At 39.9% G+C, this 19472-nt stretch overlaps 1 pseudogene; it reads left to right on the forward strand.

The window, feature by feature from the left end:
• The first annotated feature begins 8554 nt into the window (after positions 1-8554).
• The window catches only part of LOC106851940 (chloride channel protein D-like), a 75709-nt pseudogene continuing 64791 nt past the window's right edge, over positions 8555-19472 (forward strand).

Consider the following 19472-nt stretch of genomic DNA (forward strand, 5'->3'; position numbering starts at 1 on the left):
TGAGGCTGTGCCATTTCTATAATAGTCATGTAATATATGTACAGTAACTGGCAGAAGTAGTGGAAAGCCAAACAATATTGCTGCTGGTGTTACGTGCACCTTTTGTTCTTATCACTTTTGTATGCTTAGTTTACTTGAGAGGTCAAGATATTCCATATGTTGCAGGGGAGTAAGTTCTGTCATCTGTAGTATCACTTCTTTAGGCAAACTTGAGCTCTGTGTGTGTGTGTGTATATAAATATATCTAAAAAAATCCCCAAACACCAAACTAATCCCAAAATAAAAACAAACAAAACCCCTTGCCTGCCCATCTTCCCTTTAGTTCCCCTCCAGATTCTTTCAAGAAATGAGCATTACTTTCACATTGCTTATTTGACCGCTAAGCAGTTTTCAGATCACATTGCTGAGTCTGTCCTACTTATCAGTCCTTTATCTTGCTTTCTTGCATCTTTTCCTCTTTTATGTTGTCTTTTTTTCTTGTCTGTTCCACTTTTGCCTTTTCTGAAACACACAAAAAAGAAACTTCAGGAAGCTTTACTAAAAACCACACTTGTGCTACAGTTCATCCTATTTCCATCTGCTTAACGTGAATCATTTGCTGTGATGCCACTGTGTTTGTACCTAGAGACTTTCTGCCTTTCCTGCAGTCCTTAGTCTGTTTTTTCAATGTATTCTGTCTGGTGGGAACACTGATTTTATTTCTTTTATTAATTTCTCATAAGCAAGTAGTTAATGCTGTTCTTTTGGATATTACACCTTCTTTTCCTGCCTCTCACCTTGGAGAATGCAAGCCTTTGTTCATTTTGGTGAGAATATGTAACACTGGGAGTGAGTCAGCTGCTTGCATTCAGTTTTATTTAGTGGTTCTTTTGAAAAAGTGGATATAATCAAAAGCCATCATCAGCTAGGTAACTTTCTTTGATAAGCCTTTGCCTGTTTCTGATGTAAACAATGAAAAGCAATAAACTAGGGGTTTTTTTAATGGAAAGGTTTGATTGATATTTATCAATTTATGTTTTTTAGACAAATTGGGCACTTCCAGAATTGGTGGATTTATAGCTGCCAGCTACCTCGTGTCTGTATTTATATAACATATCATTTGTGATGGTTTGGCTGAAGTGCATTGCAACACTTTTTTTTTCTTGTTTTAATTTGAATGATTTTGATGCCATTCAATCTTTCTTACACTAGCACTGCTAATCTATATTTAATCAATTAAAATAATGGAACTGTACGGTTCTGAGATGTGAATTTTTGGGAAGGTTACAACATAAACTATTGAGAGAATGCTTGTAGACTATTTGGTTAGCAGCATAATTTAAGAGACTGGCTTATTCACAGAGCATCAAGAGGAGGCTGTTGTTCTCACGGTTGTGTGTGGTGCAAGGTGATCCAGTAATAGTGCATCCATTTGTATCAGTGAGAATCAGCATATCCAGCTCTAAACAGATATGTTTTCAGAAGGAAAAATCTGTTCTGGAGGGAGTTGAGCTAATCTCTGACACTGGAGTATGTAATACATGGATGACTATAAAAGTATTCCTTGCAGTGATCTTAGGTGTATTGGTTTTCCATTTTGCTCACACTGGGACACTGAAATGTTATTAATTATGAACTTTTAAAATGTCTTCAACTACTGCATAAAGTTCAGAGCCTCTCAGAACTATTCTACTACCTGAAGAAGATTTTGAAGCACTGTGCTTACTCTTCTCCAGAAAAGTTATGTTTTGCAAGTGTCTGTGTCTGATCAGTGCTTACTTCAAACTTGCTTTCTCATACTCTTATGGTCTCCTTAGGTAGCCTACTTAGATGACAGAATTTAAATTTTCCTCTCACAAGTATTTATTTGTGTTATATTCTTTTGGCAAGATTTTAATTCGCCATTGTTACCAAATGTGCAATTTTTTTTTCTTTTCAAACCTATATTTGAAGCAAATTGAGTGAGGAACAAAGTGGAAAAGCTCTAAATACATAATTCTTTTAGTGTTGGTGGTCATTGGCTGGGACTTAAACTAGCTCTGTGCTCTGAAGCATTGCCAAATTTCTTATGTTTTGGTTGCTTGAGGTAGGGATACGTTTTCTATGAAGCAAAGAAAAAAAGCCAAAGATGGTATGATTCATACTTTGTTAAACCTTAAGATACAATGATCAAGCCTATGGAAATAGCCACATTACAAATGATGTGCCTTAACTCATAGATAATAAAGTGCAGAAAACGTTGCAAGGTGTGAAGCTACCAATGGCCTTGATTGCTCTCCTCTTCCTGAATGCAAGCTGAGAATACTTTTCACCAAGCAAGACAGAGTCAGCAGTGCATCCCTCAACTATTATCCAATAAATGCATAATGCACATTTCTCCTAAATGTTTGTTACTGTATAGGGGATACTAAAGAAAAAATCTAGTGCATATTACAGCAGTTGATCATCTATAATGGTAACAACTGTATAATTTGGACAAGTATTTATGTTTTACATGGTTACTTATATGGTGAGTTTGTAGCTATTTAGTAGCTTTTGGGACAATAACTCAAGGCCTAAAAATATTTGTTACACTTAAGCTCTCTTTTGATGCAGAAGGCACACTTAGTAGGCCACCAGATAATTGTCCTGTGGCAGAGGCAGGATGTCTGACTACTACTTGCTTTAATTCTGGCCTCTAGTTTATGAAAACTCAGCCAGATTGCCCTGGTGTGGCCAATTTTCAACTGCTAGAGGAGGAGCAAACTGGTACTAAACAAGTCTGAATGTGCATTACTGTACCAAAGAAAGATGACTTAAAACTCCTGTTGGTCTTTTATGTGAGTAAAATTCCAGATAGACGTGGAGCAGTGCGACAAAATGTTTCTCGTCAATGTTTCCAAATAATGTGTTCAGAACTCTTTTGTGAAGCTTGGAAGATTTATGAGGTGGGGAGGTATTGGAGGAACATGACTGTCTGTAGTCTTTATTTAATAATAATGATGATAATAAATTTTAAAAATCTTTAAAACTTGTTAATCCATCTGTTTTAACTCTCTCTGTTGAAACAATTGTGGAGAAGTTTTTTGTTTCTTTTTCTGCTGATTGCCTTATTCCCTGAATCAATGTGCTGTACATATTCTGTTGATGGGCTAAAGTATGAAGGATGTAATGCTGGAAGTATAAAAATAACATACTTGACACTGTAAAAAACTCCCCACAAAATAACTTCTTACATTACCGTAGTGTTGCTATCATAGTGGTCATAGTGGTTTATAATGTTCTTATTTTCTGTTCTACTAAATGGATGTATACTTTCAACTCAATTTGTAAAGAGCTGTAAGTTTATGTACAGTCAATTCTGTTCTTTAAAATACGCATACACCAACTGTCAAGTAGCATTTCCATATTCAAGCAGTTCTAGAAAGTTTTTTAGTGTTTACCATTTTAAAATAGCGATAAATATTTTAAAAATTTTTGTATAAGCAACGAACTGTATAAATGGATAACTTAATGGAAGATGTTGAGATAATGCACATATAGCCAGTGTTCTGGATCTCTTGATAAAATTTGTGTTTTCTATACTAATTTATGACTTTTCACGATTTCTTAACAGCAGCATCCCAACCTTCTGCTTTTAATATAAGCAGTATGGATTAAATGTAAACATGGTTTTATGATCTATAATACATAAACTATGTAGTTTGGGTTTAGAAAACTCCAAACTGTATATTTGTTAAATCAGAAATACTGAAGGAATGGCTGTGCAGTCATACTATGAAGATTCTCCTAAGCTGGTCTGTGCTTGTTCCCACTGTGCTTCCTGCTGATTGTTACAGATGTGTAGGTATGCTGATTTAACACATTGGCTATTTCAATTTTAGTATTACTGTTATTATATCCTATTATTATTTTTAAGCATACGGGAGTGACAAGGGAAGGGTTGAAGAGTTTGATTTCCCTCTGCAATTTCTACTAAAAATTATCAAGGAAGGAAGAAACCTCATAGAGGCAAATACATCTCTTACTGACTTGACTTGAAAATAGCACATGAAGAATTTTCTGTATTTTTCCAATTGTCATAGAAATAAGAGCTGTTTCAATTAGAATGAGAGCAGCTCAAAGAGTAGAGCTGTGAAGTTGTCATGAAAATAGCAGATCTTTCTAGCAGATCTTCCAGCATCATGAAAATTGGGTTAATATGGGAGTGAGGGTTCAACTTCACAGAATGGCTTTGGAAAATAATGTAGTGTTTGGAACTCCTTAAGCGTCACAGGACTTAACCCAATTCTCTTCATCTCTTTCATTTTTTAAAGATAGAATATTCCTGCATACAGTTGTTAAAACATTGTGGTGAAGTATGGCAGGTTGAGATGACTTTGTTTCTCTTGAGTTTTGGCAAAACTTGCTGCAATGGGGAGCTGTGTAAACCAAAAGCGTGAAAGTGTGTGGTGGTGGCAGCTGGCTCTTTAGTTTCCACATTCATCTAAGTGCTTGGTAAGCAGCAGTTTTGGGTTTAAATATGTATGTGTAGTTAAGAGAGTAAATAGTATTCCAAAAAGTCTATGCTATTACCGAAAAAAGTGTACTAAAAGCTCTGCTTTTGTAATGGTATTGGGCAAATTGCCAACAGCCCTGACCTTTTCTGGCTAACAGACTCCTCCAGTGTTTTTTGTTTGCATGACTGCAGTTTTGGGAGAGAGCATTATTTCTCATTTCTAGGAGGTATGTTGCACTTTGAACTCTGGACTGTCTGCTTCTGAGAAATCTAAAATAACTCCTTGCCACAACATCACAATTTGAGGATTTGTGGAGATAGTCATCTTGGGTTGTGTTTTCTGAAATGATTTCCTGTCATTTGCACGTTTTTTTTCTCTCTAAAGATTTGCAGATTATATTTACTGTATCATATGATACTTACTAACCTGTTGCACTATGTGAGATTTATTACAGTGTCTTCAGAAAGTGTTTCAACATCTATGTCCTTTAAGTCAGCATCATATGCATGAGTTGTTGCATTTATAGGAAAATTCTCATGCCAAGTTAGTACTATACTTTCATTCCTTAAACGCTGTAACTTTGAAATACTGAAATAATATGAAATGAAAGTTGATAGCCATGACATTTCTAGTTAACAATGTCTTTATATCTCTGTTCAATGACTGTGATAATTATTTGCTTCCTTGAGCTGTCATTCAGACTGTGAATTAAACACTCATTATTTGAAGTCTTTGAGTGTCACCTCAATTAGTAGTGTAATGGTTTTTGATCTTTGGAGTGGGATGCTGTGAACAGAGTACTGCTTTGGAAGCTCCATTCTACCACCCTGCTTTCAATCTGTTGAAAAATATATTCTGAACTGCTCGTGCTCCTTAGAGTAGAAACGATTTCTTCTGGCATTTCAAAACCTCTTCGCTTTTACCTTCAGATTTGTTTGGATTTGATGTGTTACTCATGCAGTGTTAATGATGTTAACTCACATCTCTAATCCTTTATTGTATTTTTGTGATTGTATCATCCTATAATATCTGTATGATTCTAGTATTAAAACTGAAGCCAACAAGAATGGTGCACTGCTTTACTTGACAGATGGACAGATCACATGTGCTGCAGTAAATGTACTATGGCTGAAGACAGAAGGGCAGTGGAGAAGGTTAATTTAAGTATATACAACTCGTGACACCATTCATAAAGTCTGTGGTTCTCTGTCTACTTAAAACGGAGATGCCAACTAAGTATTTGCCTGTTCTTTTACCTGCTTGCCACTACAGAGTTAAAATTCATGATAGAGCTATCTAGATAGAGGGGTTACCAGTAACTTGTGCTTAGGTAGGGAAGCATAGCAAGAATTAGAGTTCTGTGATAGGTCTTTTGTGTGTAATAGCTGGAATCTGATTTATGTCTGTACTATTTGAAGACAAGTGACAAAATGTCTTAGTATTAAATTCAGTATCTCTGCTGCCATTTGGTGGGTAGTTCTTATTTGGTCTGGCTCCTAATTTAGCAACTCTTACTTTGTATTTTCATAGTGTTAATTGGGGTTATTCCATCCTGGTCTTTCAAGGGATTAAGAACACATGTAATGCATGCATGTACATACTCCTACACTTGAAAAGCATTTAGGCAAATAAAATTGTGTTGTTCCTTCTTCTCAGTTGTTTGGAAGAGGAGTTAGATGAGCTAGCCCAAAACTTTTTTGGAATGGCCTGCTGCTGCTATGTGGCAGCTGCATGCATTTCTGCTGTGCAACACACCTTGCCTGTCACCCAGATCACCAAGTAGCAGAAGTCCAATCCTTTGCTGGTCTTTCTAGCTTCAAGCACACTACTTTCTAGGTCCTAGCTGGAGGCAGCATAGCTCAGCCTGCTTATGTTTACCAAGGAAGAGAGAGCTGTGCCAGTGTCTGCCCACCCTTGTCATTTGGCCATCACCCTTTTGCAAAGTCCCATGGCCTGCATGGAGGCTGCTCGGGAGTGGAACAAGGGCCTCTGTGGCTCCCAAATGGCGTCTTGGCAGCTTAAAAGCATGGGTGCTTTCCACATTGCCCTTTCAAAACTCTTTCCTAACTGAGTAAAATTTAGTTTATAAATTGACTCCTCAAAGTATTAGCTTTTAGTGGTGATGAACACATTCCTTCTTTCCCTCCTTGTCTCCAAAGCAGCCAATCCCAATTAGGCTGTGATGAGGTAAGAACACTAAAGTCAGGTAGCATGCCTTGCAGAAGTCAGAAATTAGTAAAAAACCTGGGAACGGGTTACAGCCTGGATTCTCTGATCTCCTTACATAGGTGAGGACATTTTATCTTCCAGTATTGAGGAGGTATTTTTTCATCATTGCCTTTGATTTTCTTTATGGCAAAACCCGAGTTTTGGAATATGTTGAATAAGCAGAAAGATCCTTGTGTGATGTTTAGAGATAAAAACATTGTAGAAAGCAGGACAATCCTTATGTAAACTTCACAGAACTGAAAATACATAATCTGAAATACTTTTCAAAAGAAAGATGAAGACTCATGTTCTGCACTGGGAGGTGTTAATATATGTAAAAGTGACAGCCAAATGCATAGGTTTTGGGTCAAATTCTTACAGGCTAATTAAGCAGTATATATTCTTAGGAGAGGAATGTCTGATGCAGAACAACCCCAGTCTGCATTTGCCTTCATGTGTCTCAGTCTTCAGGTTTCATTGTAAATGAACAAAGCTACATGTGTTTATGTGTTTTGCAAGGCCTTGCCTGTCCTCTGGATAGTTGTCTCAACTTCTGCATCTCAGGGAAGCAGCAGTTCCCCCCTGCAATTTCAACTCTTGCTTTGTTTTTCACCATCTAGCTTTTTAACTGTGGCCAGTTGTACACTGCTTCTCAGAGGTTCATGAAGTATATTTCAGATAGGTGAGTGTACTGGTGGCTTTGACTACAGAGGAGTCTGTGGGGAACAAATAACTAGGGGGTCAAAGTTTGAAAACATATTCTTACTCTATTTTGTTTTTTAAAATCTGAATGCACGAGTGGGTGTTTGGGAGAATTTGCAGTATAGCTGAGCCACTGCTCTAGAGACCAAGTCTGGTAGAAGAGGAGTTGTCAGCTTTGATTTTCTGGCAACTGGGGACAGCAAAGGCAAATGCTCAGGTGTGATCTTATGGATGAGAATAATATTCCTATTTGGGTAAAAACAGCCATCCTGTTTATGTAACAAGTTATTGTGACATGGAATGAGGAGTATCTATGTCATCTGTGAGCAGAGTGACTTGGCCTCATCTGTTTCCCCTAGAAATGTAGCTTTAGTTTCAGTGTTCCTCTCCCATTCCCCATCTGTATTGTTCAGTGGATTTTGATATATTTGTTTGTGCTGCAGTGTTTATAGTACCCAGATCTATTCACATATACCATTTGGCTAGAAAATTATATCATACAAATTCCCATGTTCCAGAAATAAATGGGCTAAATGGATACCTTGGGGTAGCCAGTCTGGCATACCTGAATGAAATCGTGATGGGATCCCAGCCAGGAGTTCTGCTCAGGTGCCTGCTTTTCTTGCCTGGCTTCTGCTTTCGTCTGCTCGATTTTAAACTTGGAATGGGAGTAGTTAAATCCAGCTTTTGTGCAAGCAAAAGTTAGCATTTCATTTTCGTGCTTAAACACAAAATTAAAGTCTGAGTTTCTGTTTGTGGAGTACTTACCACTTTTTACATTATTAGTGTACGTTGTCAGTCAGACACCTGATGTTCCTTAATTCACCTTTGACTGGAGTGATTTAATTCATCACACAATGTGTATTTGTTGTCAGATAACTTCGCTACAGAGGTATTGGTGGCAGATACATTTATTTCTCCGAATCTGAAGGAAGGTAACTTACCTAATGCATTTACTGTTGCTCCTAGCTATTCACACAGTTTCCAACAACAATTATTTTCTGGAGTCTTTGATTTCCACCTATATAAATTCTCTTCAACTCCTCTTTTTTGTCAGATTGACTGTTGCCAGGTCTGTAATTTGCATAGTACTTTTGAAGTCTCCAGAATGAAATGCCTGACTGAGCTGGTAAAAACCCCCAGTCATGGTGTAAGAAATTTGGCTTAGGCCATTGCTATATCTGGACATGGATGCACCCCCTGCCCTGAGCAGTATTTCTTTCATGACCGTGTGTTGTTATATTTGAGAAGTGTGAGGAGTAGGCTACAAGGAAACTTTTCAGTGTTGCAAAACCATAGGTCCAAAAGACTTTATTTTGGGTAATCTGTGTGTGGCTTGTGTAAAGAACTTTTCTTCTTTCTTGCCCTTTAGTACTCACGGATTCACAACCAGGAACTATTTATGTTTCTTCATTGCCTGGAAAAGAGAAGGCTTTGGGGGTGACCCAGTTGCAACCTTCCAGTACCTGAGGGGAAAGATTGAGAGACTATTTACAAGGGCATGTAGTGACAGGACAAGGGGGAATGGCTTCAAATTCCCAAAATGTTGGTTTAGATTGGATATGAGGAAGAAATTTTTCACTGTGAGGGTGGTAAGGCACTGGAACAGGTTGCCCAGAGAAGTTGTAGATGCCCCATCCGTGGAAATGCTCGAGGCCAGGTTGGATGGGGCTCTGAGCAACCTGATCCAGTGAAAGGTGTCCCTGTCCAAGGCAGAGGGGCTGGCACTAGATGATCTTTAAAGTCCCTTCCAACCCAAACCATTCTATGGTTCTGTGTGTCTGCAATTATTTGAGATGAGACCTTGCCAAATTGGTCCAAAGTCCAGCTGGTGGAAAACAGCAGAAACCCTTTTGTTCTCTTTCTTTGGTTACCAAAGTCATGCCTTGGAGGTGGCAAACCCACAGCATGCTGCTGATTTTGATTTACACTAAACATTTAACATGCATTGAGTCTTTCTCCTCTCCAAGCTGCCAGCTTGTAAACTGCCTTGGGTAAAGCATCCAAGCTGTAGCACCTTTGGTAGAGAGAACACCTGCTACCCCATGAAAGTCTGGATTATTTGCCTTCACACAAAAAGCTTTGTAAGACGTGGCTACAAGAGAAAACATACAGGTTAACTTACCTTAAGTAGTGCTAAGTTGCCTCTAAAACTAGGTGTAATTTTGACACTCCAGGTAGATGCCTGATACCAGAAGGAATTAAAAAAAGTTATTGTTTCTATGTACAGGAAAATATTTTGAATGTAGAAGGGGGCCAAGAGATTAAAAGCATATTTTGTAAGTGCTTATGTCTTTGCTCTTCACAACTTGCTGAATATGCAAAAACGAATTAAATTATTAACTTCTCAATGTATACAACTTAAAAGAAAGAGACTTTACAGAAGTTTGGGCAAATGTTCTCTTACTAAGACTTCTTGAAATTAATTATAATTTTTAAATTAATGAATTAATTTTAAAAATTACTATTAAAAGTAATTAATTGAATTTTTTTTTCTCTCTGCATAATCTGCAGGAACCATAGTGTTTGAATCTCAGTAGACCTGCTCTAGTCTTAAGTGATACTCAAAATAAATCTGTCATTATTACTGGTGCACAGTTATTTTTAGAAGTGTAAGTTTAGGAAAGACAGAAACTGAAGGTAAAGTTTGCACATTTACATGATGGGTGCTCAGTGCATTATTGCAGTCGAAGGAAAACAGGGATTACTTTGAGATGTGTTCAGAGTGCTCTACCAAATGTTTAATTACTGAGTCATATAATTGATTTTGATATGACATCAAGCATTCAATATCAGAGACTAGACTGCATTGGTACTTCTATATTAAAAAAAAAATCAAAATCCAAAACAAAAAAAATCAACTGTATTCCTTACGCAAATGGAAATGGCTTTCACCTAAAGGTAAATCTTTGTTGAGTGTACACTTTTAAAAGAGATATTGGCAAGAGCAGCCTGTTGTTCAGGCAGTCACAGGTAATAATCAAAGTGCTATGAAAATGAATTTATGTCTTTGTGAGAGTCAGCATTGCAAATAATCCTGTGTTATGGTCTGAGAGGTAACTGTGTCTTCCTGTTTCCAGAAAAGAGCAGGATCGATGGCTGCTGATGGGACTAATCGGAACAGCAGTGTGGGTGCTGGGGTTTTTGATTCATCAGATAATTAAGTCTCTCATCAAATTGAAATGGAACCTGGTGGAAAATTACCTGCAGGTGAGCAAGAGGAAGTCAGAGTGACATTTTCTGTGTTAGTTTATTAGAAAATGCACAATGTCAAGTGTTAACTGCCTGAAGGTGCTGCCTGTGGAGGTGAGTGTGGAGTTCAGATCCCCTTGTGGTCCTTTGTGTACACACACATTAGTGTCCTTTGCTGCAACTTGGCCTATGGTATAATATCTGATATTGTATAATATACAATATACAGTATAATATCTGATTTTGTCCTTGTTATGGGATTGATGAAAGCAGTCTTTAATACACTGTGGCCTTCCTCTTCCTCCTTGTACACCAGAGGCATCTGCTGCTTTAGGTCTGGGCGATATCCAGGTGAAGGGATTAACTTTCATTAAGGTATTTAGTGAGTGTGGACCTGGTATCAGACATGTTATTTCACTCTATGTCTAGGTCAGCTATATTTTCAGTAATAGATTACTGCAGAATTATTAATTTGTCCTTGATGGCTCTCATTAGCTCTGTGGTAATTGGAATGGTGCTGGTAAAAATCACTGAATGGATAAAACCAATGAAAGTGTTAAGGCATCTCTGACCCTGACTGCTTGCTTTTGCTCACTTGTAGAAAGAAGCAGATGGTAAAATTTTCACTTGGCTTGTGGTATCTATGGTAGATGGTATAAATATTGAAGAGTTTTTTGTGAGAGGAGGCTTTTGAGCTTTTGTTCCAGCTGAATCCTGACCAGACAGGGTCAGGAATCCTGGCAGCTGGTGCTGGGGGGAGCCTGTAAAACCATCAATCACGGCATGCAGCCAGCAGCACTTTGTGCAGGAGAGGCCAGGGTGTGGGGCTGGCAGTGCTTTTGTGCTCAGCAGCAGTGGCAGGGAGCTGCCAGAAGTGGTCTCCAGCACCTGGGGGAGAAATTACCCCTGGCTCCCTGACCCAGCAGAGGCCATAGCCCAGAGCAAGCTGCTGAGGAGGGTGCAGCTCTGCAGATTTGGGGCTGGGGATCTCTCACTGAGGCTGGAGCAAGGCAGATGAGCTCCATGTCTGCACGGATGTGGTGGGATAGCTGATGCTGCTGAAGCACTGCAGTGGCTGGATAGAGGCTGTTTAGGAAGGCCACACCATAGTTACAAGTGGGAATGGTTGGAGGTCTGCTTTGGGACAGACCAGAGTCAGCTGAGAGCTTGCAGATCAGTGTTAGAGGGCACACCAACACGTGGGGTAGTGTTGTGAATGTCTGCTGTAAACTGTGAGGAATTAAGCAAAGCTGTCTTCAAATATTTGGAAGAAGTCTTGTGGTCACTGGTCCAGATTCTTGTGGGAGTCTAGCCAAACATCCCGTTACATGCTGGAAGGGCACAAGCAATCCACCAGGTTTCTGCAGTGCTTTAATAACAACGTCCTGATAAGGTGAGCAAGAAGCAAATGAGGGGGCACACTCTGATGGACCTTGTACTTGCAGAGAAGGGAAGACTGATCAGGGATATGAGGGTTGGGGGCAGCAGTAACCATGAGATTGGGGTGTGTGGGATCCTGAGATGAAGGGGAAAAGGTGAAGGACTGACTTCAGGAGAGCACTTTGGTCTGTTCAGGGATTTGTGTGGAATAATCCCAGAGGAGATCATCCCTAGAGAACTGGAGTCCAAGAGGGCTGATTGGTTTTCATCCATGGTGAGGAGCTGTCCATTCCAATGAGTGAATCAAGCAAAATCAAGCATGGACTTACAGTGGACAAGTTTCTACAATGACATGACTGGAACAGTGGCTGTTCTTTATTTCAGCTTTAGTAAGGCTTTCATCACTGTCTCCTATTACAGTCTCATAGACAAACTAATGGTGTATGGATTAGATGTTTGGGCAGTGAGATGGATTTACCTGACAGAACTTCCAAGCTCAAAGCATTATGGTCAGTGGCATCAAGTCCAGCCAGAGACTGGTCCTCAAGGGTATACCCCAGGGGTCAGTTCTGGGGTCAAATATTGTTGGATATTTTCAATGACCTGGATGGTGGGATAATGTTTTGGTGCACCCTCAGCAAACTTGCAGACAAAAGTAAAAATAAAAGGAAGCAGTGCTTGATAGACCATGACTGAGGCCAACAGCCTCCTGGGCTGCATTCAGACTGTTATCAGCAGGCTGAGGGAAGTGATCCTTCCCCTTCTTCTGCATTGGTAAGGCCACATCTGGAGTAGTGGGCCCAGTTCTGGGCTCTCCAGGGCAACAGAGACATGGATGTGTCCTCCAGTATTCTGTGGATTCAAAATAATGGAATAATACTGTCAACTGCTGAAGGACAGATCTCAATCACTTCACAGAAATGCAAGGGAAGACTTATTCTGCAGAACAGATGGAAGCTGAATACATCAGAGGAAATATTTAAAAAATGAACAAGTTTAGGTTTTCCATGAGGAAAGCATATATAATCCTCTTGGAATATTATTTCCCTTTTTTTAATATACAAACTATGTGTATGTTTATAAAAGATATAAACAGTGGATAAATACACATGCAAATGTGTATATATGCATTTGTATGTATATACAAGCATGTGTGTCTATATACACACTAAAGTATAAGTAAATAATACACAGAAAGAAACCACACTTTGACTCCAGGTCATCAAAACAACTTTTACACACACTCTTGGTCTTGTTCTGTTCTAAAATCTATCCCATTGTTTTATTAATACAGAAGGGCAGGAGGTAAGCTCTGACATCAGTACAAACATGTAATTCCTGCCCTGGAAGATCTTCCCATCTGAATACCTCCTTCAGCTGCAGATGAACAAAACTATTTTTGTGCACTTTGCTGTGCTGTTTGGCCACGCTACATGATGAGTTTACAGAACACTTGATGTGACATGCTGCTGGGAAGGCTGTAACCCTGTGACCTCAGAAACACCAGGGATGTGCTTGACCTGCACCCACCATGTGTCACAGCTGAGCCCTGCCGAAGGCAGAAAAATGTGTGGGAGTTGAGGAGCTCTGGAGAGAGCACGCCCGTGGTCAGCCCAAACACAAACAAACAATCCAAAAACCTGGGGTGACCAAAACATGTGTTTTGAGTGTGAGAATGCCCAGTATGGGAGATGTCCTTCTGGTTAAAATAAAGCAGGAAACAGCTTGCTCACTTGTATCTGTCTACTAATAATAGGTACAAATTCATTTAGGTAATTACTAATCTAAAACTTTGAAGGCTCCGATCAGGTAAAATGCCTGAACATGCCAGAGATTGTGGTTTTGTGCTTATTTTTAAAGGTACTTGAACCATGCTTCTGACCTGAAAAGGGTCTTGAGGAGAAACATTTCCTTCATAGTGTTTTTAGAGATGAGCAGCAAGTCCTGGGAAAAAAATCCCATGACTTGACACTGAAAGTCATCATTCCCCTTCCCCTTATTCATTCCCTTCTTTCTGAAGAGCCTGAGTTGCTTGTTTTGGTTTTTGCCTTTCATGTATTTTCTGCCTGCAGAAATTTGTAGTAGAAAAGATGATTGAAGAGCAGGACCTGGTCTGTGGGTGCTGATGACCAGGCTGTGAGTGCTTCTGTCTGGGCTGGTGGTTTTCTCTCCGGGTTCTGTGCTCGCAGGTGTTAGGTCTCCTATGCAACAAGTCAATAACACTGTGACAAACCAAATCTCTTACTCATCCATATACTTGATGTTTCAGCATTTTATTAAAAAAAAAAAAAACAAAAAATCCCCCCAAAAACCCCAACAAAAACCCCACCTCAATTATAGAACCTCACTGGAGAGGTCTTTCTTGGCCTTCAGCCTAAACCTGGATTCCACCACCCATAACTTGTATAAAAGTGTCTGGGGTGAAATCAGTGGTGGAGGCGATGCAATTTACACTTAGCATGTGGTGTTTATAAAATAAATACAAGTGGCAGCTGGTATAACTCATGAAAACTCAGTGTTTGGAAGGGGCCTAAGCCAAAGACCATCAGTCCATACAAAAGCTCCTGTTGGTTTTAGATTGATCATTTAGCCGTGCTATGTGGGTATTGCATGTGGCCCAGGTTAGTACTTTATGAGGCACCAAAGCTAAAACATTGAGCCTGTCATTTACTGTCCTTCTGTTTTCAGTTTCATTATAGACAGGCAATTAACAGCATAGGTGAGAGAAAAAATGAGTATTTTACTAGACTTAGCCCAAAATCCACCAAGAGTAGGAAAGGGGAGTTTGCTGTTATGCATACAATAACTGAGCAGATTTAAGATTTCTAAAGGCTGAACTGTTGGGACAAATCACAGAGGTTCACATGTACACCTTGCCCCACAGACACCCTGTACAAAGACAAGAGGCTGATGGGCTTCAGGCATCAGGGTGGAAGCTGGGGCTTGGGACAGGGGCCCTTGTCAGTCATTTTTGTCTCTCATTAGCCCCAGTATGTGTATAGCAACACTGTTAGGAGCTTGAATTTTTGTGCATTGCCAGAAGCTATATGGGCATCTGTGTAGTCTGCTAATTCTGGGAAAGTTTGTTTGTGAACAGAGAAAGATGAGAGTCACACTGAAAAATTGTCCATGGAAACATCTAATAATTGTTGACTCTGTTTCTCTTTTTTTTTTCTTCCCCCTTTTTGTTCTTTTGCCAGTAGCTGCGCTGTCTGGCTTGCCAGGAATCATTGGGTATTTTGAACTGCACTTCTATTCAACATCATTTTAACATCAAGACATTTTTAGGGACATTTCTCTCATGCATGCTGGCTGTAGCCTACAGGCTCCTCTGTGAGCCATAAGGTCCCATGATCCGTTTGTGCTGAGAAATAGCAATTCTCAATGTTAAAGCTACCAGGCTAAGGGTGTGGCTTTGCAACATCTGTCTTAGCAGCACTGGCTTAAAAAATACCTTGCACTAGGAGCTCTTTTCACCTGTGCTGTTCCCCATACCTTTTTCATTAGCACAACTATTCATGCCATGCAGTGAAGGAAAGGATTTGTTTGCTGTGTGTTTTAAATACTGACTTAATATTCCCTGAGTGATTCTCAGCAAGCAGTAATCTGGATAACCGCAGTCAGTTTTGTTTCTGAAAACCCACCTGCCACACAGCCATGGCCTGCTGGCTGCTTTACATCTTGTGTACCTGCTTTTGCCTGTGTGAAGTCTGTATAGAAATAAAGCGAGTGTCAAGTGGTTTCACACAGCAGGGACAGTGATTTTAAAGCCACCTGCAGAAGTGCCCAAAGTGGCTGTGCAAGGCACAGACTGATGGGGTCTGCGTTTCCAGCTTGGGAACACGGCAGCCACCAGTGCCAGCCGAGGGCAACCACGGGGACCAGGTGCTGCTCTGCAGGTGGCAGTTTTGGGCTGGAGTGCTTGTTTTTCATGCAGTGGTGTTACACTGTGTTTCTAGGTGGGGGAAAGTAGAGTTTAAAGCCTTTCTAAAGGATAATGTTTTTATGCCACCTTCTTACGTTCAAAGGAAGAGAATCCCCATCACCCTGCTGCTGCCCTTGGCCTTGTGGGGGGGATAGAGGAGGCTTGCCTGGTCTTCCTGTGTAGGTCAGAGAGAATTTAAAATTTACTGTGTTGCAATACAATCAAACTTGGTAACTGCGGGCCAGATTTTGGGTTTTTTTGTTTGTTTGGGGAAGTGACATTATTTCCTTTATTCATCATTCAGAGGAGAATCCTTTTGTACTTTATTATCTATTTGGAAGCATATATTGAATAGAGATGGTAAGATTGGTCTCTGCTAAAAGGATATAGATTGTTTGTTGGCTGTTTTGCTGTTCTATTTCTGATCCTTTTTGGGGTTGGAAAGTATTCATCCTTGAGGTTTGTTCTCCCCTCTTCACCACTCTGACCAAACGTGTTCCTCCTCACCAACCATTCACATTCTCTGTTGCTCTGTGGGTTTATACTTATTTATTTATTTACACAGAGGTGCAGCACCCTAGGGGATGACTCAGATGTTCAAAAATAGGGACGCATGGTTAGTCAGAGGTAGCCACAAACCTTCTAGACAATGCTTCCCAAGGGTTAGCTCTCCCTTTTGGTTTCTTTTGTTTTCTTTGCTTTCAGACATTTGTCTCCAGGAGCTCAGAGACTGCAGCTGTGATTTCCTATTTTTCCTTCGTGCGGGGTTGGTAACAGAGATTTGTGAGCCAAAGAGTTGAGTCATATTTCCATGAATAAAGTCATCACAGTATCAACGTGATGCCTTTTCAAAACATAGGAATTAAGAGCTAGTTTAATTTAATTTAGTTGGAACCCTCCACCATTTTTATTAAACATAAACACAACGTAAGTTGCTAAAAGCCTCTGAGAGATTTATTAAGGCTCCTAATTTAAGTCTTGTAGAAAAGTCTTCCAAGATTATACAATGAATAGATTTTTCATTCCACTAAGGGTTTGGCTTTTTTTTTCCCCCATTTAAATGTAATTTGAAGTGCTGCCTGGGAACACACTGTAATAATTTAAATCATCACACATCTTCTGTTAGAAGTAGGGCTGTTCTGTCTGCCGTGGTTGCTAACCTGGGAACAAATGATTGAAATGATAAGCTCTAGTCTGATGTGTCACCACACTTGGGCAGACATTAACATGCAATTCTTCAAAGGCATTTCATGGACTACCATAATCTTTGCAAAACAGACATTTTAAGTCTCTGAGTCAAGAACCTGATAGTCTTTAGTAGCTTCCTCCTTTATGTCAATGGGACTTTGCATATTTAAAAGACATGTTCAGCATTTTCCATGTTTAAATCTATTGAAACCAATCTGGCTTTGCTGCTGCACACTGGCTAAAGCTCTGCCCTCCTCTGCCTTTAACTGCTTTATGAATAATTTACCAAAGAGTGCTCTCAATTATACAACATCACTTTTAGTGCTCTCCTGGGCTGTGGCCTGAGACAGCTGCAGTTGGACACCATTGGCATCCACCTCCCAGCTGATAAGTGTTGGTAAGTGATGGGCAGAGATGTGGGGCTCTGTGAGGGCCACCCCACACTGCCATCCATGCCCCGGGGGTGTCTGATGAGTCACTGGTGAATCCATTGCATCTGGAAGGGAAACAGAGATGCTGCACCAGCAATCTTTCAGCAATTCCTGCTGGTTGTCACTTTGGAATGGGAAAAAGCCACCCACTCTAATTAGAAGAAAGTTGTTTAATTGAAAGAAAGTTCACAAGTTGTTTAATACATTAATACAGAAGACATTTTCCCATGGCTTTCTGGGTTATATAAGGAGGGAGAAAAAGCAGGATTTTTACACATGGACTTCATCCTTAAATTCATGATGCTGTCCCAGGAAAAAAGAGATTATGGGGATTGCCCAATGTTCACAGGGGATCTTTGCTTTATTTTTGAGTTTTGAAAAAGTAAATTGTTTCTGACACTTTTTTAGTCTGGCTCTCCCCTTTTCATGTGTCTCTGTGAGCTGATGCTGGTAAACTCTCTTTTGAGCAGTTCTACTGGAATTAATGACATTAATTTTGAGAAAAAGAAATGGCAATCACTTTATGACTTCTGGATGGTATTTATTGCCATGTTGACATGCAAAACCATGTTTGGTTTTTTAAAGTAAGTATTAAAAAAAATCCTGTGTATTAATTTCCTCAAGAAATGGCATTCAAATGAACAGTCACTTGTGAACTACCTGGAGCTTAAAAGTAAATAAAAAAGCATCAAAGGGAAGATATGGGATGTCCCTTGCCTTTAGCCTTTTAAAATCAGTCATTTAAATAAATCTGGGATGCTCTGGTTAAAAAAAAATGTTACTCATGGAAGAAATCAGCAATTGTGGTAAGAAAAGTGGAGAAAATGTTTGTTTTTCTGTGCAGGATGCAGTTATAGTATAATTAGAAAGCACTATCTTGCAGTCAGGAGCCATCCAGGGGATGCAGGTTGTATGGAGGTCCCCTTCACAGAGAGGGCTGCTGGTGAGCAGCAGAGACAATGTCAGTCTAAGGGAGACTTCACTTCTTTACAAAGACCAGGATGACAAACTCCCACTGTCCTGGTACCCTGTGGTGCTGAATAGGCTCAGGAGATGCACCCACTCCAGGCACAGTCACAGGCAGAGCAGTAACTCAGCAAGCATTAGGCTGTTGAAGGCACTAAGGCATTCCTCCATTGGAGAGCTCTGCTGGATGTGTTGGAAGGGTCCAGTTTCATTGTTGATACCTCTGGTGGGACACATAGCTTGTACAGCTGGCTGGAGCAAGAAGTTGGGGATGTCCAAGGAAAGCTTGCCCAGTGCTGAGGCATGCAGTACCTCTGGAGTTCCCTCCTGCTGGAAACAACGTCACTGGGAAAGTACCACATGTAAGTAAAAATCCATGCACAAAAGCGTCCTAGCATTTGTGAATTGGGAAATCAGACATGAAGATACCTGTGTGACTTTACTGGTAAGCTTTGTTAAGGGCTTTGACACGACCTCTTTAATTTTTTTCCCTTACTTTCTCTCCTTTTTCCTCACTGCTACCTGCCCTTGTACTGATAAAAGCTGTGAACACTACAGAGAAGTTAAAAGGGCCTCCAGATGTTTAGAGACGACTCTGATTGTATTTTTGTTTTTGTTTTTCTGAGAATTTGCTGTTTGTTACTATTTAAAATACTCAAGTGTGTTTTACACTCATTGACTTCAACTGGTACCAAATGCTCAGCATGTCTATAAATTACCCCTGGGGTGTCAGGTAGCACATCCAAAGGATGCAAGTTTTATCAGCTTTTGAGCACTATTGATTAGTTCATTAGTTCATATCAGCATCACTCCAGTAGCCCTCACAAAGGCTGGACTTGGGTCTATTTTTCTAAGATAGAATTCAAGCATAATTTTATTTCCTCCTCCTAAAGCCTTCCCTTTGTTTTGCACACTGTGACCTCCTTTAAAATGTAACATTTGTCTGATGCAGGATGTTGTTTTAATAGAACAAAATGGGTGCTTTAGAAAGAAAATTGTGTGTGGGAAAATATATAATATAAA

The sequence above is a fragment of the Sturnus vulgaris genome, chromosome 1 (genome assembly GCF_052056855.1).
Source record: "Sturnus vulgaris isolate bStuVul1 chromosome 1, bStuVul1.hap1, whole genome shotgun sequence".
NCBI classification, from domain to species: domain Eukaryota; kingdom Metazoa; phylum Chordata; class Aves; order Passeriformes; family Sturnidae; genus Sturnus; species Sturnus vulgaris.